Source organism: Panthera tigris, chromosome F3 (genome assembly GCF_018350195.1).
Source record: "Panthera tigris isolate Pti1 chromosome F3, P.tigris_Pti1_mat1.1, whole genome shotgun sequence".
NCBI classification, from domain to species: domain Eukaryota; kingdom Metazoa; phylum Chordata; class Mammalia; order Carnivora; family Felidae; genus Panthera; species Panthera tigris.
Window position 1 is genome coordinate 17236574 of NC_056678.1, and position 23182 is coordinate 17259755.

Genomic DNA, 23182 nt, shown 5'->3' on the forward strand with positions numbered 1-23182 from the left:
ATTAATGATGGCAATGATAAAAATTGTTTCCATTTACACGTCTAGGATCTTTATATATATTAAAACACTTGGGGTTTTTAGAGGGGAGGGAGGAGAATTGCCCTTTAGAAACTGCTGTTTTCTGGGGTGCCTGGCTGGCTCAGTTGGAAGAGCAAGCGACTCTTGATCTGGGGGTTATGAGTTGGAGCCCCACATTTGGTGTAGAGATTACTTAAAATTAAAAGTTTTCAGTCTATATTACAGGTCATCTTTATAGCAGATGTCCTTGGTCTGGAGTGAGCAATCTGAGGGGCCCCTTTCCCTTGTTTGGATGTAAGGAGAGTACCACCTACCCACGATTCTGCTAGAAGAGTATCAGGGAGTGTATATCAGCATGGCAAAGACCTGTGTCTTCCATGCGCTGATGGGTTAAGTGAGGATGCCCATATGCTATTTACATCTGGGAAGGAAGCTGAATGCAGACTCCTTTCTTTAAAGGTTCGAGTTTATTGGAACATCTCTAATGGACTGGGGAGGAACTGACTGAGGTCAGCTGGCAACAGAGAACAACATGGGCTGCTGTCAAGGTAGAATCAGAAAATTCCAGGACCAGTGGCAAGTAGGCATCTATTCCTAATGTTAGCCCATGCGATGCCTTTCTCTCCCCACAACTGAGGGTCATCTGTAATCAGTTCATGAAATGCGTGAGCCAGCTTTGTGTACTGTGGCCTTTTGCTTCCTTTCTGTAAAAATAGTTCTAATAGCATTTTTATTTATTTATTTATTTTTTGGAGAGAGAGCAAGGGAGGGGCATCAGGAGAGAGAAAATCCTAAGCAAGCCCCATATCCAGCTTGGAGCCTGTTGTGGGGCTCAATCTCACAAGCCGTGAGACGATACCTGAGCCAAAATCAAGATGCTCAACTGACTGAGCCACCCAGGCGCCCCTTAAAGCATCTTTTTTAAAAAAATTTATTTTATTTATTTTATTATTTTTTTTTATTTTAGAGAGAATGCGTGCAAGCAGGGTAGAGGTGCAGAGGGAGAGAGAGAGAATCTCAAGCAGCTCCACTCTCAGCGTGGAGCCTGATTCAGGGCTCAATCCCATGACCTTGGGGTCATAACCTGAGCTGTAATCAAGAGTCAGATGGTCAACTGACTGTGCCACCCAGGCACCCGTGAAAGCATCTTGAAACAGCATCAGTAACTTTTTAAAAAGTTGTGGTAAAATACATATAATATAAAACTTCACATCTTAATTATTTTTAAGTGTACAGTTCAGTGATATTAAGTACATTCACATTGTTGTACAACCACCTCCACCATCCATCTCCAGAACTTTTTAATCCTCCCAAACTGAAGCTGTACCCAGTAAACAATAACACTCGATTTCCCCCACCCCCATCCCCTGGCAACCACTATTCTGCTTTCTGCCTATTCAATGGACCTCATATAAGTGGAAGCATGCAGTTGTCCTTTTGTGACTGGCTTCTTTCACTGAATGTCTTCAAGTTTTATCCATGTTGTAGTATGTGTCTGTACATCATTACTTTTTATGGCTGATTAATACTCCGATATGTGGATAGATCACATTTTGTGTCTCTATTCATCTGTCGGTGGACATTTGCTTTGCTTCCATGTGTTGGATATTGTGAATAATGCTAATGGGAACATGTATGTATGGATATCTTAAACAGCATTAGTATCTCATTAGGCTGTTCTTCACTTTAAGAAGAGAGTAAAGTAATTCAGTGGCTAGTAACATAGGCAGCTCTCAGATACTAAGAAAAAATTCTGGGGTCTTCTTTAATTCATAGTGTTGGTTTTGTAAAATAGCCTAAGATTTTTCTCCAATGCACCCTCCTCCATTTGTGTGTGGGGAAGCTTGGCAAGGCCTAAAGAAGGCTCACTTTACCTGAGTTTTCCTAAGAAGTCTGTGACTCTCCCTGGCCATTTGACAGAGGTGGGGAAAGCTCTTGGCCTTACTGTCCTGGAATTCCAGGATTGGGAGAACGATCACCATTCATTCATTTATTTATTCAACAAATACATATTAAGTGCCTGTTATGTGTATGTGTGTGTGAGGTGGGGTGAGAGAAGGGAATCCCTGCCCTTCTGATGCTTATATTCAACTGGAGATTCCAGATTTACATATAGATGGAGATAGTCCCCATTGTCAGTTATACTGCCTTTGCTTTTTCCAGACAGTCTTTCCTTTGGAGGCTAGAAGGTACTTTTTCGATGGACAGATTAAAAATTTAATTGGTAATGTTTTGAGATTTGACTGAGATTTGACTCAGTCACCATGTTGGTTCTGGGCCTAATGAAACAACAAGAACCATTGTATGGATGATGAAATTGAGGCACAGAGAGGTTCTGGAACTTGCCAAGCTCACAGAGCAAGGCCCCAGACCAAGGCCCAGTCTCTAAATCCTCACTCCACTCTGTCCTCTGGAGGAGCAATGGCTCAAGGAGAAAGTCCTGATTGCTGTCACGGAATCCGTGCTTACAAAATCCCTACTTATGTCAATCGGTTAATGCACAGATTTCATGCCATTTCAGTCAAAACTTCCAATGGGGGAGGGAGGGGACTTCCAATGGATTTTTCTCTTAAAAAAATAATTCTAAAATATATGTAAGAGAATAACTCATATGGGAATGAGGTAGAAAGCTATGCAATTTTTGAAAAGGAAAAATAATGAATAGCCTTGCTCTACCAGATATTGAAGTGGCATACATTATAAAGTCACAGTGATTGAATTAGTTGGAACTGGTGCCAAAATCAACAGACAGGTAAAGGAACTCAAAGCAGGTGGCCCGAAAGAGCCCCCAATGTAACTGCAATTTAGTTATTTATTAAAGAAAGCGTAACAGTCATTGAACAAATGGTAGAACAACTGGTTAAAGATTTAGGAAAAACGTTCTTTCGTTTCTTTTTTTAAGGATTTTATTTTATTTTTGTAAGTGATCTCTACACCCAGTGTGGGTCTCAAATTCACAACCCCGAGATCAAGAGTCATATGCTCTATAGGGGCGCCCGGGGTGGCTCAGTCGGTCGAGTGTTCAACTTCGGCTCAGGTCATGATCTTGCTGCTTGTGAGTTTGGGCCCCACGTTGGGCTCTGTGCTGACGGCTTGGAGCCTGGAGCCTGCTTCAGATTCTGTGTCCCTCTCTCACTCTGCTCCTCCCCCACTCATGCTCTCTCTAACAAGAATAAAAAAAAAAAAAAAGAGTCATATGCTCTACCAACTGAGCCAGCCAGGTGCTCCAGGAAAAAATTTTTAATTACACCTTTGCCTCTTACCATAGATACATTAAAGAGTTAAATGCTAACAAAGCTTAAAAAAAAAAAAAACAGAAGAAAATATAGATGAATATCTTTTTAAACTTAAGCTCAGTAGACAATCCTCAGAATATCTAATAACACGACAGATATTCAACCTCACTAGTTTCCAAGAGAAAGCAAATTAAAACAATGACAATTTAATCTAGCAAATTACCAAAGGTTAAAAGGAAGTTCAGGGTTATTGTGGGTGTGGGGAAATGGGTAATTTCCTATCCTAGTGGTAGCAATATAAATTGGCATAACTTGTCTACAAAACAGTTTGGCAAGAGTGTTTTCAAGATTTTTATCGATTGATCTAGGTATACCACTTTAAGGAAACTATTCCAAGGAAATACTGAGAAACTCTAAAGTTTATTTATAAGGAGATGTGCCATGGGATTATTTAGAATAAAAACAAATAACTTAAACATCTAACAGTAGAGGGAGAGTTAAATGAATTAAGAAATAACATGTTGTAATTCTAGTTTATAAAATCTGATGGGTTCCAAATTTTGAAAAATGCGTGGTTAAAGAGAGAGGTATAGTTATAGGATAGATAGAAATAAAAATATTAAGAAGGAAATAACTGAAATATTAAGTAATAGGTGAGTGACCAGATTACTGATTATATTTATGTTTTTAGAATTTTTTCAGCTTCCCTATAATTTATGTTTTGCTTTAAGACTTCCAAAAATGTTCACATTGATTTAAAAATATTAATCAGTCCTTCTCTTTTTAAGCCTCCATTGTCTCACCCAAGATATCTGGAACATGTGTTTCTCCAAGGCCATGATGAAGGGGTCATGCTCTGGTCCCAGTCAATCTTCTCTGCTAATCCTTGGGGACACATGGGGTCAGAGCCCTGGACAAAGCAGGAGGAAATGAAGAAATCAGGGATGCTTGCTTCATTCACATTTAATACGAAGCCATTTGCTGTCCCCTTGGGCTTCGTTTCTCTGTCTCCTCTGTGTCTACCATCAAATAAGTTGTTCCTTTAGTGTCCAGTCTATAGCTAGTAAGGGAACTATCATTTCCTTAGGCTCCCTGTTTTGGGGGAGGAACAATTATTCCTCTTCACTATTTTGTAAGTGGTAAATACCAGGGCTCCTTGGTTGCAGCCCCTGGCATCACAGAGTAAGAGTATTAACTTGGCATGCGTCTGTCCCTAGAAACCCTGTCGGCCCAGCAGTCCAGGCTGACTCAGGAAACCTGACTCAGCAGCCTCCCAGGGTCTGAATACCCTCCCTGCTTCACCCCTGCAGTGCTTCACAACCCTGGTGTTCTCCAGAAGGGACCTCAAGGGCCAGGCCGCCCACGTATGGAAAGTTGGATATGGTTTGACTTATGCAGGGACAGCTATGAGAGGGGGAAAAAGAAGAGGAAAGTAGGAGTGAAGGAAAAGATGGTGTGGAAGGAGAAAGGCACAGGGATACACACACACACACACACACACACACACACAGGCATTTTCAGCCCAGGCTCTAAAATGGTTTGTACTGGTGGTCTGCCTTCATTAAACACCACCAGCTGAATAGTAACCCTACTGGTGTACCAGCTTGGCTCTGGAGTGTGGGTGGCCTTAGCACTTACTTGTGGAAGCAGCTGCCTGGGAGTCTCCTCCTGGAACTATATGCTGTGCACGGACTGAACACAAGGTGGCAGTAATACCACATCCGAGCTCTCATGCCCGCGTCACCCTGTTCGCGCACACCACAAGGGGCCTGATGCAAGCTAGAAACGTGCGCACGCACACCCACATGCCCACACCCACATAGACACACCTATCTTCTAAATAAAATGATGACATAATATCCTCAGGTGGGACCTGTGTGTTCGATTGAGTTTGCCTCTTTAGTAGGAATTACCGGCAAGACAGGCTACATGATTTGTAGGACCCCATGCAAAATGACAACGTAGGGCTCCTTTTTCAAAAAGCAGGAGAAAGGTGCTATGAAAGGTAGTAAAATATACAACTGAGCTCCAGTGCAGTGAGACAGTCCCTCAAGCTGACCTCAAGCACCTCTTGCTTATTGCTCTGTGGCTTCTGTGAGGTCCACATGTGACACCTAAGGAACCAGGGGCCTGCTTAACACACATACAGGGCTACCAACTGCAGGGCTGTGGACACCCGCGGGGACACCCTGAACCAATGGGGGACAGAAGTCTATGGAGAACACGTCTCCTGTGACTCCTTGAAGGCTCAGAGATATGGAACTCCAGTCATGAATGCAGTGACACATCCTGGCATTGCCTTTTCCTCTTTGCTCGTTCCACTGCCCTGATCCCTCACTCCTGCTCCCCAGGCTGGCTGCCCACAGCTATTACTTGCAAATAAGCCTCTGTCTTGGATTCTGTTTTGGGGGGTGTTGGGCAAGTAGCAGGGGAATTCAGGCTAAGACAGAAATATCCCATCCAAACAGATCAGCCAAATCTTGTTGATTCTACTTCTGATTGTCTTTTAAATCGTCTCCATTCCTACTGGCTCCTGTAGGCCAGACCCTCTTCATCTCTTGCCTGAATCACCATCAGCTGGATTCCGAATTGCTCTTTTTCCATACTCCCCTTTTTTCAACTTGACCTGACTTTCCTCACAAAAGCATCCCCCCTTTTCTGCTGCCAGAGTGAACTTTCTAAACTCTACAACTACTCATTTTTGGTAGTTCTCCATTGCCTGCAGAATAAAGCCCAAACCCCTTATCTCAATCTGTGATCATACTAGCCTTCTACAGCACGGATTCCCGTTCCTGCTAAGCACCTCTAACCACGTTAGATTCCCCAACTTACAAGGTTCCCCTCGGAGGCTGTTCCTCGTGAAGCCTTTATTTCGGGTAACCTCTCCATCGGGTTCAGTTTAGTGTATCAAATGCATAATTGAACCCCAGGCACATAGTCATTTGAGTCACTCATGGGGGCGAGGAGTAGGCGATGAGGTGGTTGGACCCGCTCATTCTTCCAGGCCTGGCTCCCTGGCTCATAGATGCATTGCTGTATTTTTTTTAAAAATTTAAAAATTTTTATTTATTTTTGAGAGAGAGAGAGAGTGCTAGCAGGGGAGGGGCAGAGAGAGAGGGAGACACAGAATCTGAAACAGGCTCTAGGCTCTGAGCTGTCAGCACAGAGCCCAACGCGGGACTTGAACTCACAAACCATGAGATCATGACCTGAGCTGAAGTCAGTTGCCTAACCGACTGAACCACCTAAGTGCCCCTTATTATTATTATTATTATTATTATAGAGAGAGAGTGTGTGTGACCAGGTGAGACAAGCAGAGGGGGAGAGAGAGAGAGAGAGGGTATCTTAAGCAGACTCCACATCCCATAATACAGGGATCATGACCTGAGCTGAAATCAAGAGTCAGACGCTTAACCGACTGAGCCACCCTGCATTACTGTTTTTTAATTCTGCTGTGATTCAGAGACGCCAAGTAAATTGGTGCTTGACACAGAAATGGCTGAGGATAATAGTATTTATAAGAATCTGAACACAAAGACATGAGGCACAGATCTGCAGGTAATTCTCAACTCTTCTATCCAGCTCCCAGGGTTCATGATCTCAGACATGGCTGTGGTTTGGTCATCAGCCAGAACCCCTGAACTCAGAAAACTTCTAGAAGCCTCTGCCCAACTATCATTTTCATCTTTTAGAAAGTAACAAATCGTGGGGGTAGAAAAACATTTTGAGTAGGACCCCTAGCATGACGCCTGCCCAGATGAATCATCACGTGCCTGATGAATCATCACTCCGCCCTGGGAAGAGCATAAGCTCCATCAGCATGAGATACAAAGTATGCACAGGCATGTTTCTGAGAGTGCAGGTGCAGCTCTATGCCTGCACATGACATGCCACCTCTGAACATCCACCTGCAGCCCTAATAAAAGGAGCCTGCCCACCCCTGTTCGGCAAGACGCAGCTTTGGAAGTAATTCCCTGTGTTCTCCTTATTTGCTGCAAATAAAGACTACTCTGTGAGGCAGCTCCACCTGCTGTAGTCTGTCTGTAATTCACCAAGGAACGGACCCACATTGGTTCCGCAACAGTATCTGTGCAGAGAAGCCCAGCTATCAACTCCACTCTCCGTCCTACCTTCCTACGCCCTCTCCTCCAAGGCCACTTCCCAGTTCAGGGGCCTGGTTTACTTTCCCTCGCTGTATTCATTACCTGTGGCTGCTGTAACAAGTTGCCACCAACTGGGTGACTTAAAACAACAGAAATGTATTCTTTCGGGGCTCTGGAGGCCAGCAGTCCAAAATCAAGGTATTGGCAAGGTCATACTCCCTCCAGGGGCTCTAGGGGAGGATCTGCCCTTGCCTCTTCCAGCTTCTGGTGGCTCCTAGCATTCCTCAGCTTCTTGTGATATCACACTGCAGTCCCTGCCTTCGTCTTCCCCTGGCCTTCTTCCCCGTGTGTCTCTTTGTGTTCAGACTCTTACAAGCACACCCTCATTTGCATTTAGGCCATTCTAAGCCAGTATGATGTCATCTCAATCCTTACCTTAATTATATCTGCAAACGCCCTACCTTCAAATAAAGTCACACTCTGAGGTTGTAGGAGGCCATGAATTTGGGGGGAGCTCTATTCAACCCACTACACTCGTCTACTTTAACTGTATCGAGAACTCAGTGCCAGCACTTCTGCTTTTTTGTTTATTCATTTTTGAGAGAGAGAGAAAGAGAGAGCGCATGTGCACGCATGGGGGGGCAGGCAGAGAGAAAGAGACAGAAGATCTGGAGCGGGCTCTGCACTGACAACACAGAGCCCGATGCGGGGCTTGAACTCATGAACCGTGAGATCACGCCCTGAGCCGAAGTCAAACACTTAACCGACTAAGCCATCCAGGTGCCCCAGCACCTCTATTTCTTTACCTCCTTTTTCCTCTTCTCACCTCCAAGTTCCTCTTTTCCTATTTGACTCCATTAGGATGACTCATAATTCGTGTGCTCAGGACTCGGCCATCCTTTTTCTAAACAAATATACAAAGGTTAAGTATGTATTTCTTACAGTTCTCATAGGGGAAGTCAGAGTCAGGGAGGGCGGGACTTATACATTCATGCACACATTCTTCAATATCGTACTTATTTGACATGTTCCCCACGCTGTCAATATATGTAATTATATATTATTATATACTGTAGATATTATACATATATATTATAATATACATATTATTTGTATTAATTTCCCAACTCATTTGAAAGTTCCTTAGGGCAATGTGTTGTTTTCAACTTAATACCCAAGTTCTTTGTGGAGTGTCTGCTGTATAAATATTTATTGGATTGTGATCATTCAGAATTTACCTTTGACTGTGTCCTAACCAGACACTGCTGATCTGCCCGGGAAGGGACTAGATTGGCACAAAATTCTCTCTTCATCACTTGTGGACTTTTCTTTCAAATTCAGCCTCCATAGATACAAGCTGCTGGCCTAGTATTTGAGGAAAAAGGTACCCTCTGTCTTTCCCTTCCCAGGCACGACAAAGACCACACCCACAATGCGGACGGGAATAATCTAAGCATCTTGTCTTTCCCGGAGGAAAGGAGCCAGAGTTGCCTCAAGAGGATCCTGAGGGAGCAAAGGGCTTCCTGGGCCTCTCTGAAACACAGGTGTGAAGCATGTGTCACGCACTCCTGGAAAGAAAGTAAAGTCCATGAGGACGGAGATGAGGCTTGGCCTCTGTACTCCTAGGATCCAGTATGCTGCCCTGCACAGAGCCAGGCCCAGCAAACCCCTGATGATAGTGACGATACTTACTCATCTGCTGAAACCCAAGCAGATGTGGTCATTTTGCCCTCCCCTGGAATGCCTGGGAGAGCTTGCCTACTCTCTGAAGAGACAAGGACCCCCAGAGCTACCTGGCCTTCGAGCGTTCCAGGCCTTCTGCCTCGGCAGGGTTCCAGGAGAGCCACGGCACTCTCTGCACGGGGCTTCTGTGCCCAAGGCCATGGTCCCCTTGGTCGTCAAGCTGATTCAGTTGCTGGCTCCTGCCTCCGCAGCTGTGTGGTTGCCTCCCTCTCCTCTAACCAGAGGGAAGACCACACTTACTCTGAGGGTTTGGATCTGACTCTGTGCTATCCCAGGCCCCCTCCTCCAGCTGCTTGTGGCCCAGGCTGAAAACAAAATGTTTCGTGTGGTTTCAGGGCTGAGGTCACACCCGTTTTCTTTTGCAATGTCCCTAACAGATTTTCATTTGGGGGAATACACGGTTGAGAGGAAAACAGCTTCTTCTTTCTTTGACATCATTTCTCCTTTTTCTTTTTTCTTTCCCCTTCCTAGTTTTTCTAAATTCCGAACGCTGGTGAAAAGGCAAAATGTTAGCATTTAATGGAAGTGCATTGCTTTTAGTAGCTATGGGGACGGAAATATCAAAGAGCTAGAAGTTAATGGGATTCAAGGGTAGGCAACCTCTGCAAAGCCACAGGGTGAGTCTTGATGATGCCAGCACAAGGCGGAGGTGGGCTTTTCTGGAGAAGACACATGGTCAGGTGATCCTGCAGGCTGCCCAGCAGCCCTGGAGCAGCAAAAAATGTGTACCCTGTCCTTTTGTCCAAAGTCCATGCTGGAGCTTGGGAAGGAGCAAGAGCAGAGCGTTCACTTTACACTCACTTTACATTCTCTGTCTGCCCGAGACCCTTCTCCATGGCTTTCTCCCAGAAATCCAAGGATCCTTAAGTTCTACCCCATCGCTCCCTCCCTGCCCCCGCACCCCGCCAGGCTAACTTATGTTAAAGAAAAATATTCCTGGATGCACCTTGTCTCCTGCTGAGTTTATTAGTTGTCAGCCAAAGCAGGGGAATCCGAATTTTGTCCTGATTTATTGTGGAAAAGGAAATTAAAATTGTTTCTAGATCTTTTTCATCCCGTTCTTTGCTGTCACAAACAGCTAATACACTCTTTTATGTTATTCACTAATTGCTTTCATGTCTCATATCCAAGGGCAGGACTCAACACTTTCTCAGATTTCTCATAATGTACAGCACACAGTAGGCATTCAGTCCTCAGTAAACATCTTTTCATCAAGTAATTAAGTTACTGGATTGAGTTTGATTTGCTGAACATCTGCTTTCAGAGATCCATTTGTTTTTGTTTTTGTTTTTGTTTTTTCCCTTGGATGTGATTCCCAGTGAACAGCGCCCTGGACTTCTCTGCTCAAGGAAAAGGAAAGGGAACAGAAGTGCAATGGTAACTACCTAAATCAATACACCACCGTAGAATGCAAGCTGTAGGGTTGGTAGTGTCCTGTACAGCCCTGGGAAATGTTGTGTGTATTCCCTGAAAGATACATGAAGAATACGGACTACTATTAATTCATTTACTTCTTTCACAGAACCACAGGGCAATACTTCATTAATATTGGTTCCCTTCTACTACAGGGAATGCCAGTCCGTCTTTCCCTCTAGAAATATAGACTTCAATGATGATGCCGATGATAATTAGTCTATTTTGTTCAATTTTACATCCTCATCTCATAGAGCGGTGTCTGTCCCATGGTATACATTCAATAAGTATATATTTTTTAAGTCAGCAGAGATTACTTGAAATGTTTATTTATTTTTGAGAGAGAGCAAGGGAGGGGCAGAGAGAGAGGAAGAGAGAGAATCCCAAGCACGCCCCGCACTGTCAGTGCAGAGCCAGATGCGGGGCTTGAATCCACAAACCGTGAGATCAGGAGCTGAGCCAAAATCAAGAGTCAGACGCGTAACCGAGTGTCTGAGCCACCCAGGCGCCCCAACATTCACTAAGTATTTAAAGGGAGTTCAGGTTATCTTCTGTATAACCTTACAGACTATGGTAATCAGCGAAGTAGAGATTAGACTTGTCCTCTCATACATTTGAAGTCTGTCCCTCAGCTTTGATGTCAGGCCAAGTGTCTCCCAGTCTGATTTGATCTGGGATTCTGTAAAAAAAAAAAACAAACCTCAGCCTCTTGCTTTCAATAACCACGAATGGTCTGCTTCTGGAAGACGGGGAACATTTGCAGTAGTGAGGGGAATGGCAACCCAGTAGGAAAGGATGATGTAATGAAGGCGAGAGAACAGGCCCACACAGGCAGGCGTTTCAATGCAGACTACATGCATCTGTGGGGGATGTCCACAGCGACCACCCAGGTCTTTAACAGGAATCTTTCTCCCTCTTGTTTCATTTAATCATCCTTCACCCTTCTATGGTAATAGGTCGGGTTCTGATGAATGTTGATTTTAATATTGGGGAAGAATTAGAGAGGACTGGCCCAAACTGGCCCTCTGTGATGGTAATATTTGGAATAATAAATCTTGAGAATCACTGTTTCCTTTGAGAAGACCCCGACTTCTCAGATACAGACGGGAGTCTCTTAATCTTGCGGTGCGCTCACGAGGCCCAAAGATCTTTTGCTCCATTTTTCAGATGGCGAGACCACAGCATGGGCATTGACCTGAGGCCAAGCATGCCAGACCTGCCGTGGAGGTTTTTCTCATTCTGGCCTTGTATTGCCAGAGAGCAATGGGACCTTGACCTGTTGCTACTCTCCGACGGAGAAAATGATGTGCTCCATGGTTCCAACACTGTCGTGTTTTTTCTGGCTTATGTATCTTACCACCGCAATGAAGGCCCAGACAGAAGTGATCATCTACAAAGCTCTTTGAATTTAGGATCTGTTCCTACAGGGGAATGGGGCATTAGGGGAAAATGAACTGGTGGGGATTACGTAACTAAAAATTTTGAAATAATTAGTGGTTTCTGGCCTGTACACTGGGGGGTAACCCCAAGATGCTTTTGCCCTTAGTTTTCGGTCCCAAGGGTGAGACTTAGTAGGAGCTGTAGACGGTGTTGGCCCCACCATGTACTGGCTCTGGGAGCTTGAGTGAGTTACATCGCTCGAACTTCTCACCTGTAATACTGTAATAGTATCCATTTCATTGGGTTATTATGAGGATCAAATGATTTAGATTTGGAAACATTAAGAATGTTTCATAATTAGAGCCCTTAAAATAGCACTTGACACACAGTATGTGTTCAATAAATGCTCTCTGATGATTAAGATGATGGTGATTTTCTTTCTAACTAGAGGCCACAGGTACCCTTGGCTCCAAAACTGGCTCATGTCATGAAATGACAATTTCTATATCTGACTGACATCTGGTTTATTGGACCTTACCCCAAAATTAAAGTCTACTGGGCATTTCCAGCAAAGGAAAAAAAAAAAAAGAGTGAGATTTAGGAAGAAAGCAGAGGAATGGTTAGAGAAATGCAGACAGAAAAGTAATTAATTTTTGTACTCACTCAACATGTATCTGCCATATTCAAAATACCATACAGGACTGTGGGGGGAATATTAGTACATGCATCTGTACATGTGTGTGCACATACACACATGGGACTGTTTCTGCTCTCAGAGCATCTATTCCCCTCTTCTTCGGGAGGTTTCCCTGGGACCCCAGGCAGGGGTAGGGCTGTTCCTCTGCACCCTGTACCTCTGGCACTCATCATGTTAGCAGACTTTTAAAAAAAATTTTTTAATGTTTATTTATTTTTGAGAGAGAGACAGAGTGTGAGTGAGGAGGGGCAGAAAGAGAGGGAGACACAGAATCAGAAGCAGGCTCCAGGCTCTGAGTTACCAGCATAGAGCCCAGCTCAGGGCTCGAACTCACAAACCATGAGATCATGACCTGAGCCGAAGTCAGACACTTAACCGACTGAGCCACCCAGGTGCCCCATGTTGGTGGACTTCTAATAGCCTGCTTGCCTAGAAAACTATGTGCTTCATGAGCGCAGAAGGCTTGTCTTTTTTAGCATTTGTAGCACTGAGCAGGGTGCTTGGTGCTCAGTATGCTTGTTGGACAGGACAGGGCTGGATGGAATAAGCAGAGGTGGCCTCTTCAGTGTCTTCCTCCCCACCCCCTTGCTTTGATGCCATACCTTAACCTCAGCCCTCACCTTTAAGTCCAATTGTCATCCTTGATCTCTTCTTAATCTCTCCTCACCTGTGACTTTACCTCAGGCTTTTTGCCTCCTTGAACCCCCCCTGGACACATTGGGTCTTACCAGTGAGCCAAGAGAAATAAGGGGTCTGTCTTCGCCAACAAGGTGCATCTTGAGGCAAGTTAGAGGGATCAGCCGTAAGCTCCTTGTGCTTCACGGCATCAGCTTCTCGAGCTCTGGCTTTCGCATCCCTCAGAGGTGACATCTCTTTTCCAAGGACTTCTCTGCTCATTCACCCACCTTTCACCAGAAGAGGAGCCTGGCATGGAGGGAAACTGGGGTCTGGGGGTAGAGATGGCCAAAGCTTAGATCAAAGAACCTCACATCCAACTGGGTTTACCTGACTCTTTCCTTCCATATTCTCCCCAGCCAGGCTCCCGAGCACAGAGTTCTCAGGGCCAGCCCATTCCCCCGAGGGCACCACCCTTGTCCAACTCATCTCCAGTCTCTGCAGCTTCTGGATTCTGTCAGTGGCTGGAAACTGAGGGCTTTCTGAAAGTAACCGCAAAATGTGTCTCTGCAAAGTGTTTATGCCGAGTGAAGTCTCATGCAGACATCCATAAACACGCTGCTAGCTACCAACCATCCCTGGTACTTTTTTTTTTTTTTTTTGAGATTTTTATTTTTATTTTTTTTTAAGTAATCTCTATACCCAACATGGGGCTCAAACCCACAACCCCGAGATCAAGAGTTGCATGCTCTACTGACTGAGCCGGTCAGGTGCCCCATCCCTGGTACCCTTGTCATCAGTCTGAATGGCTGTTCATCTGTCCAGTCCACCCGAGAGGCTCACCCTCTTGTGACACGCATGCCCCCCGACACACGCCACCCACCAAGGCATCTGTTGAGGTGCCTTTCTGGACATTCAGGTTCACAGACTCACCGTGCACCCCAATGACTTCTGCAAAGACACAGTTCATCTCCCTCTCCCTCTGTGATCGTGTTTAGCCATGTTTAGCCATTTGCAATGATTCTGGAAGCTTAGCTTTAAACCTCTCTTCAAACCACAGTGGTGGAAGGTAAGGCTGCCAGGGTTTAAAAGTCATAATGCCTGTCTTTCCCCTTTTGCCTCAGGCCATTTTCTTCTTCTTCTGGAACACTGTAATGGAAAGGAGGACAGACATTTTCCTGCAATTGTCTGGTAACTCCTTCTGGAACATAAACTAACACATGGCCCTTGTGGCTCCAAAGCTCTGCCACTGAGGCTCATCAGAGAGGCTATTGGATGAGCTGCACTTGGTTTTGGAGTTGGCTAAACTGGGAGGATTCCTGGGGAATGTTTTTTTGTCCTTTGTTATTGCTGAGGGACTATGAGAGCAAAGCAAAAGTAATGACAGCATTTGAAATTCTAGGTTTTACTCTCCAGCTTCTTCAAGTCAGTAGTGACTTGGGCTAGACGACATATTTTTTGATGAGAAATATATTCTCCCCCCCCCCATTTTTATTTAAATTCTAGTCGGTTAACATATAGTGTAATATTGGTTTCAGTAGAATTTAGTGACTCATCACTTACATACAACCTGTGTCCAGGCTCTCATACTTCCCTCCTTATTAATCTGCCAGTCTTCAATCTTACATCCTTTAAAACTGTGGCTGATTCATTGCAGCAGGATTTATGGAGTGGCCAATGTGCTTGGGCATCAGCTGTGAACAGACAGACATGATACCTGCTCTGTGGGGCTTACATTCTGGTGCGAAAGACAGACATCCAATGAGTATGACCAGTAGTAGGAGAACCCCAGGGGCTGAGGGTATAGAATGTGGAGCTCAGGCAAGTCTTTTCGGGGAAGGAAAGTTTCAACTGAAAACAGAGGAAGGAACGGAACAGGAGGCAATTAAGTGAAAGGGAAGAAGGTGAGGGGAAAGGAAAGGTATCCTGGTCACAAAAAAACCAGGCACCCCTATCTCCTTCCTTCCTTTTTCTCTTCCTTTCTCTTTCTTTTTTCTTCCTTCCTTCCTTTTTTTAAATGTTTATTTATTTTTGAGAGAGAGACAGAGACAGAGAGTGAGCAGGGGAGGGGCAGAGAGAGAGGAAGACACAGAATCTGAAGCAGGCTCCGGGCTCTGAGCTGTCAGCACAAAGCCAGAAGCGGGGCTCGAACCCACAAACCAGGAGTTCATGACCTGAGCCGAAGTCAGACATTTAACCGACTGAGCCACCCAGGCGCTCCCCCCACCAAATTCTTTCTTAAAACTTTTTTTTTTTTTTCTGATAAAAAGCAATATACATTCACTGCAGGATATTTGGAAAATACTGAAAGATTTAGAAGAGAAAATAGCCTTTATTCACAGTCTCACCATCCAGGGACAAGCACTGTTTACCCTGAGGCACCTGCCCTTTTCAATCGGTCTATGCTCACATGCATTTCCAAAGTGATCTCCTCGCACTAAAACTCTCATCATATTATTCCCTTTCTGAAAAACAATTGGTGGGTACTCACAGCTCAGGAGCCCAAGAGCCTAGCTCAGGACTTAGCAATAAATGTTCGCTACATGGATGACCAAATGCATGAGCGAGTGAGTAAGTGTGGGTGCACTCACCTCCTTGTGCTCTTCCTTTCCCCGTTATCTGTGTGACAAAGTCTTGTCTTAGGGTATGACTCTAGCCAAAGACTCCTTTAAAGGCTCCAACTCTCATGGCAATGCTTGTCTCCAAGCACAGATTGTGTTGCTTCTCAGATCCTTCGCAAAGGTTAAGGATGCCTTTGAATGTTGTTTTTCTAAATTTACACTTAGAAGCTTTTCATGCTGAACTGTCTGCTGAGAACTCAACGCCATCCCATCCCTGCTATATTCCACCCGTACCCCAGGGGTTGAAAGCCTGAGAACGACACTTCCCAGCGTTCTTCGCTGGCAGCATTCCCAGCTAGATTCCGCCTAAGAAAGGGATTTGCCTGAAATATGGCATGAGGAAGAGAGGCAGAAGTGTTTTCATCGCTTCCCTGCCTGTGGAGGCACACGCGGCTGCGTAGGCCTCTGCAAATGTCTGACCTTGGTGCTTGACGCAGCTGGGATCAGCAGGAGCGGTTTATGGAAGCTCTGAAGCTCCTGATTTTCTAAAAGGCAAACCTGAGAGCCGGCCTTTGCGCCTCTGTCCCGCCCCGTCTCCTTCCGCTTCAGTGCTTCTGTTTTCCTGACCAAAAGCCTCGCTGAGCTCCCTTGTCGGCCAGGCTGGCGGCCTCTGACTCTGCACCTTCGACCTGCACAGTGCCTTGCCTGGTTTAATTCCATAATATGTGTTTGCTGCCGCTAAGAATAACAGTGACACCGGATACTTCATCACTGTGCGCGAAACATCTTACTTAGTAGCTAGAGCTGTGTTTGTCTAGTGACTTCTCCTTTCTTTTCATTCCTCGAGGACGTGTGCCCTTGTGCAAATATAACAGAAGAGTCTTACAAGACAAGGTAAAGGTAGGGACCCAGGTCACAGAGGCCAGCACTGATTTTGAAGCACAGGGACCACTTGGAGCACCCGGCAATGTTCATTAACTATCTGTTGTCCGTCCAGAGCCTGCGTTAAACGTGACTAGGGTTGGGTACCAGGGAAAATTACCTGGTACCATGTCTATTTGTTGACCGCTTAGTGTGGCCCAGGCATGGTGCTGGGTATTGGGATTTTATGTTGAACAGGAGGGGAAGCCCTCTGCCCCACCACAGACAACAGCCTAGCCATCTCATTGCTCGATGGGCATTACTGAGAAGAAAGGAGGCCACTCATTCGCTGTTCCCACCCTACTCCCTAAGACCCCAGCATGAATGTCTTCAAGTTCACCAGGCCCACTGACCCCCAGGATAGCACCGGACTTTTTAGCCGATGAGGCTATAAACCAGGGGTTCCCCCAGCATTCCGGCATATCTATGGTCAGGCTCAGCTTGGTCATTTCAAGATTGCTTGCTTCTTGTTCAGCATTCCATTCCTTGTGGAAAGCTGGCCTGGAAACCAGTGGCATCTGACCCTAAATGCTGGAAAAAAGGCAAGGCGGGCGGTAGTGTGATTGTCGACAGGCTGGGTTGGATAAACTTGTACAAATGAACTAGAGACGTATTGTATGCCAGGCCGCCGGGTAGAACATATGGGGGATAGAGTAACATTTAAGCAGCGTATTTTGAGATTTTAAGGAAAAATTAAAGCGATGTAAAAACCCAGTAAGTAGCCGAAAGGCAGTGCAAAGGTGGCCATCCCATGGGCTTCATTAGTATTTATCGAGTGTTTACTGTGTTACCGTGTGCCAGGCGCTATTCTCAATGAGTTACGTGAATGAGTCACTTAATCCCACACATGCGTAGGTGCTACCAGAATCCTTATTTGACAGGTCAGACTACGGAGGCCAGAGAGGAGAAGCACCTCGCCCAAGGCCATATAGGTAACGCATAACTGGGGTGTGAACCGAAGTGGTTTGATAAAAATAAGGGGACATATCAAGTCCTCATCCTTTGGAATTTCTCCTGCTTCCATCTGAGTTAGTCTGATCTGAACACTCAGAGAGTAAGTGCCAGAAGTGCTATTTTTAAGAGGGAGCTGGAAAGGAGGCCCATGGATGTTTTCCATTACTGCTGGGATCTGAGGAGATGTTAACACTCTAGCCTCAACAGTCACGTTTCTTCCTCTGGGCTAGACTTTTGTCCCGACACGTGAATGTGCCATCTGATCACCGATCACCCTCAGCATCTCAGGGTAAATCGCCACATTATTTCACTTTATTTTCAAGACACGGGGCTCAGAATAGATAGCCAGGTGGCAAACCCTTCAGAAACATGGACATCTCTGAAACTGTAGAAGCATCCCCTTGAAGATTCTGATGTACTGCGTGTAAGCATTTCAACATATAAGTTTGGAGGGTACACTATTCACACCCATAACATTTCCTAAATTAATGTATAAATGGAGGACTCCCCCAGTCAAATCCCAGGAAGGCTTTTCATGGAATTTAATAATCTGAATCCAAGTTTATATGAAAGAGCCATGGTCAAATATAAACTAAACATTGTTGAGAAGAAGAACGAGATGGTAGGGTATACCTGTTTGCATATTAAAACTTATTAAAATTATAATAATTAAGGCAGAGCGTATTAGTATAGGAATGAGCAAAGAGATGTGGGAATAGAATAGAGAATCCAGAAGCAAAACTATACATATGTGAAAACTTGGTAAATGAGTGACGAGATGGCATATTAGAAAGGTCAACATGGCTTATTCAATAACTGGTGCTAAAAACCTAGATATCTATATAGAAATAGAAAATAAAATTGGATGCTTTGTTTATGCTATGGACAAAAATAAGTATCGGGTATATTATAAAACTAAATGTGTTAAATAACACTTTATTTTTTTTTAATTTTTAAACTTTTTTTCATGTTTATTTTCTTTATTTTGAGAGACAGAAAGAGAGAGATGGAGAGAGAGAGAGATTGAGCACCAGCGGGGGAGGGGCAGAGAGAGAGAGAGGGAGAGAGAAAATTCCAGGCAGCCTCCATGCTGTCAGTGTAGAGCCTGATGCAGGGCTCAATCTCATGAATCATGAGATTATGCCCTGAGCCACAATCAAGAGTCAGACACTTAACTGACCCAGCCACCCAGGTGCCCCTAAATCAACACTTTAAAACCTTTATACAAACATATATGTGACTATGTTTTGGGCCTCAGGATATGGCCTCAGGATAGAAAAATATTTCTTAAATAAGTCATAAAAGAATAAATCATGAAGGGAAAGACTGATAAATTTGACCAAATTAAAGTTTAAAAGTTCTGCATATAAAAATAAAAGGTAGAAGGTTGGTAGAGAAACACAAGAAGAAAATACCAGTAGTGCAATAATACAAAGACTTAGGAACAAAGACACATAAAGGACTATAAATAGACAAGAAAAACAAAGAAGAAACAAACAAAAGAGAGAAGTAGACAAACAGTCCAGGACAGTTCCCAGAAAGAAACAAAATAAGGTATGAAAAGGCACTCATTACCTTTTACTCACCTCATTAGTAATTCCAAAACTAAAAATTAGAACCAAGAGATACCATTTCACAGCTCTCAGACTGCCCATAAAATAAAGATATAAAAATAATTCTTTCAATTTCGAGAGTAAGAGACTATGTGGAATGGCAGAAGTCACATACTTCCCGGTAGCATGGACATAGGCCGTAACTGCTCTGGAGAGTAATTTGACCATTACTAGTAAAGTTGGAGACTTTTGGTGTGCTTTAGGGCCTAGAAATTTTCTCGTATGCACAGAAAAAATCTGTTAAGACTATTAAGTATGACATTGTTTATAATAGAAGAAATTGGCATCACACTAACATAATCATTAACAGCAAAATGGGGAGATTTCCTAGGCCAAAGAACAAATCCCAATAATTCCCATCAACCGGTGGGTGTTGGTACCTTTGTGAAATTCTCTCCCCTTGAGTGCAGGGACACTCAAAATTGATGGATAAATCTGATACATTGTATAACCTCATTTTAGAGGACTAGAATGAGAGATTCTGCTGGCCTTACAGAAGGGAGCTGCTATGATGGAAGCTGCCTGGAGAGCCGGTGGGGGCGGGGAGCGGGGAGAGGGTGGCGGGGCAAGTGGTGAGTGTCCTCTAGGAACTAGGGCCCTCAGCTGTACAAACTCAGGGAAATGAGTTATGCCAACAACCTGAATAAGCTTGGAAGCAGATGCTTCCCCGGTCAGGGCTACACAGGAGAATGCATTCTGCCCAATACTTAGATGGGAGCCTGTCGGACTCTGAGCAGAGCACCCAGTTAAGTCCCACCTAGACCTTGATCCACAGAAATTATGAGATAATAAATGTGTGTTATTTCAAACCACTGCAGCAACAGAAAACTAATACAAACATTAATAAAAACAAAATATTGATAGAAATAAAGCAAGCTGCAGCAAGAGACATGCAATAGATATAGCATTTACATAAAGCTTAAAAGATTTTGTACCAATTCTACATACTGTTCAGGCTTATATGTAGACATATGTAGTCAAATGATGAAGACATGCACCGGGATGATAGTCCCAATTTCCGGAAACTGTTTCTCTCTGGAAGGAAGGGGAATAGCATCAGAGAGGCATATGCAAGGACTTTAGTAGTGTTCATGATGTTTTATTTCCTAAGCAGGGTAGAGATTCAAGAGTGTTTATGATATTCTTCTCTGTGCCTTTTGGTATATCTAAAATATTCCATAATTTTTCCCAGACTTGCAATTGACAAGAGCGAGGGGGAGAAAGAAGAGCCTGTAAAGCCTGGCTGGTTATGGGCTGTGGGCTACAGGCTATGGGATAATAGAGGTGGAAGGAGACGGGAGCCCACATGGCCAGAGGGATGGCAGTCTGCAGAAGTACCTTGTAGGAGCCCTGCCCCACAGTCACTCAGGGAGCCGCCCATAGATTCATGTCCAGATACCACAGATGGCCTCAGCCCGACGACCTCAGCAGTTCTACAGTAAGACCTTGTCATTACCGTGGCTTTACCCTTGCATGCAATGGAAGAGTTACCACACACCAGCCTTGCTGTAACCCTACACTCTGAAAAAAACAATTAAAAAAAAAAACCCACTAAAACCCCAAATCTTTGCAGTTAGCTTCTTAGGAAGATTCAAAGTTGTGCATTTTTCTTCCTTCCCCCTCTCCTTCCTTCCTTCCTTCCTTCCTTCCTTCCTTCCTTCCTAAAAAACAAAAAACCAAAAGCCTGAACAGCCTGGAAATTTGCGATGGGAGGCTGTGACTCAGCTTGTAAAAAAAAAAAAGATTGTATTTTCCTGTCATGTTTTAGCAGTCAGTCATCTTCAGTGAAGGACAGTGGGGTCTTTCTTCTCTTTGATTTACAGCCATGAAGTGTGGCAGATGTCATGATACCTTGGTTGTATAAGAATGACCAAGAGAGGAATCTCCAGTGGTGTGCTAGTACCATTGAAGAGCTGGCTCTCCAGAGAGAAAAAGCTCTTTCCTCATTTCCACGGCATAACTGCTCTCACAATGGCTGATTTTTAAGCTACGCATGTGACATCGCTGAGTGCGGGGCTGGGAAGAGCTAGGGAGAGATGCACGTAATTGGCTCTCCCAAACCCATCCATGCTGGCTTCCACATACAACTGAAATTCCCTTCCTATCGAGGTGGTGAGCAGCTCTGGCTGGAGTTCTCCATCATAGGAAGGGTGACTAGTGTCAGGGAGGAGACTCCTACATCTATGGCCTCTCCTGGCTCCGTCTCAATCCAAAGATGTTGAGATTACATCATTCCACTTAGAATGTAAAAGCACTTCCTCCAGATCCAAACATTTTTGGAGGATAAGAATATATGAAACACATCAATACTAAAACTCTATTCCTTTTATAGAAAAGCAATAGAGATGAGTTGTTCTCTCTGAAGAAGCCAGGGACTTAGTGTTGGTGATGGAGTTTAACTTACATACCATACCTTTTCCATCATCATCAGCCTTGAGGGCAGGTCTCCTTGCAGATGTGAAGGAAACGTCATCTGGGGCTAAGTTTGGAAAAATCTCCTTGGAGAATTTCAAATCTCTGGGTTACCATGCTGAGTCTTACAGTCCCCTTAACGTTTTTCAGTCTGAAAGGCATTTTCTGTGGAAAGTTAGGAGGCCTCTATTGTTTAGGATAATCTGAGTACAAGTAACAAAGCACTCTAACTGTCTTGGGTAATGAGAAGTCCCAAGGTAGGAAAGCAACGAGGTTAGTTAGTTTAGGGGTTCAAGAATGTCATTAAGGACCCAGAAGCTTCCCATATTTCTGCACTGTCATCCTTTATCCTGTTTAGCTTCCCTCATGGTTATAATATGGCTGTCAAATTCCAGGCAGGCATGGCAACAGTCACTGGAAAGAAAAGGACCAACTCTTCTGATAAAAGAAAACTTTTCCGGAATCCGCATTTGACAAAGGTCATATATCCTTTCCTAAATCAAACCATGTCAAAGAGACTGGAATTACCATGATTAGTTTAGAATAAATCAGGATTCAACCATGAGTCACATAGGGGAGAGGTAAACATCCAGACAGAATTGTGGTCTTGGTTAATAGGCAACTGTCGTCACCCCAAGGATTCTTACACCATTCTGACTATTGATTTGTACAGATTAGTTTGGTTGTTTTGGATGATCAGAGAGATCCACTTGAAGCAGACCAATCAATTTGATCAATTCTGCTATCTTTACTAAATTGATTAACCTCAAGAATAACTTATCAAAAAGTACTTGTTAAGGACCTAGCAGTAGGAACTGACACTTAAAGGTCACAACTATTAGGCACTGGGCCTACTGATGTGTAGACATGGACTTTTGGACTTAGAGCTGCTAATCAGCTGAGAGAATGAGTAAAAATTTCTTCCAGCTGAGCACAGATTAAAAAAAAAAAACCTGACTATGAATTTCAACAAGGGTGCCAAGACTACTCAATGAGGATAAGAGTCTTTCTAATAAGTGGTGCTAGGAAAACTGGATATCCTCATGCAAAAGAGTGGAGTTGGACCCTTACCCCACACCATATACCAAGACAAACTCAAAATGGATCATTGATCTAAATGTAAGTGCTAAAACTATAAAAGACTTAGAAAGAACCTTGTAAATCTTGTGACTTGGATTAGTCAATGGTTTCTTACATATTACACCTCAAGCACAAGCAACAAAAGAAAAAACATAAATTGGATTCATCGAAATTAAAAATTTTGTGTTTCAAAGGATGCTTTCTAGAAACTTAAAAGACAATCTGAAGAATGGGAAAAATATTTGTAAATCCTGTGTTTATTAAGAGTTTAGTATCCAGAATATATAAAGAACGCTTACAACTCAACCATGAAAATGCAAATAATCCAATTAAAAAGAGCAAAGCATTTGAATAGACATTTCTCCAAAGAAGACATGCAAATGGACAATTAGCACACGAAAAGATGGTCGACATCATTAATCATTAATGAAGTACA

At 44.0% G+C, this 23182-nt stretch overlaps 1 long non-coding RNA gene across 1 annotated transcript; it reads right to left on the reverse strand.

The window, feature by feature from the left end:
- Positions 1–10963: 10963 nt before the first annotated feature.
- LOC122235815 lies at positions 10964–14893 on the reverse strand. Its single transcript, XR_006213873.1, has 4 exons — positions 14769–14893; positions 14139–14354; positions 13319–13537; positions 10964–11192 (listed from the first exon to the last, which is right to left on the reverse strand). It is a non-coding gene; the product is annotated as an uncharacterized LOC122235815 (long non-coding RNA).
- Between the last annotated feature and the right edge of the window lie 8289 nt (positions 14894–23182).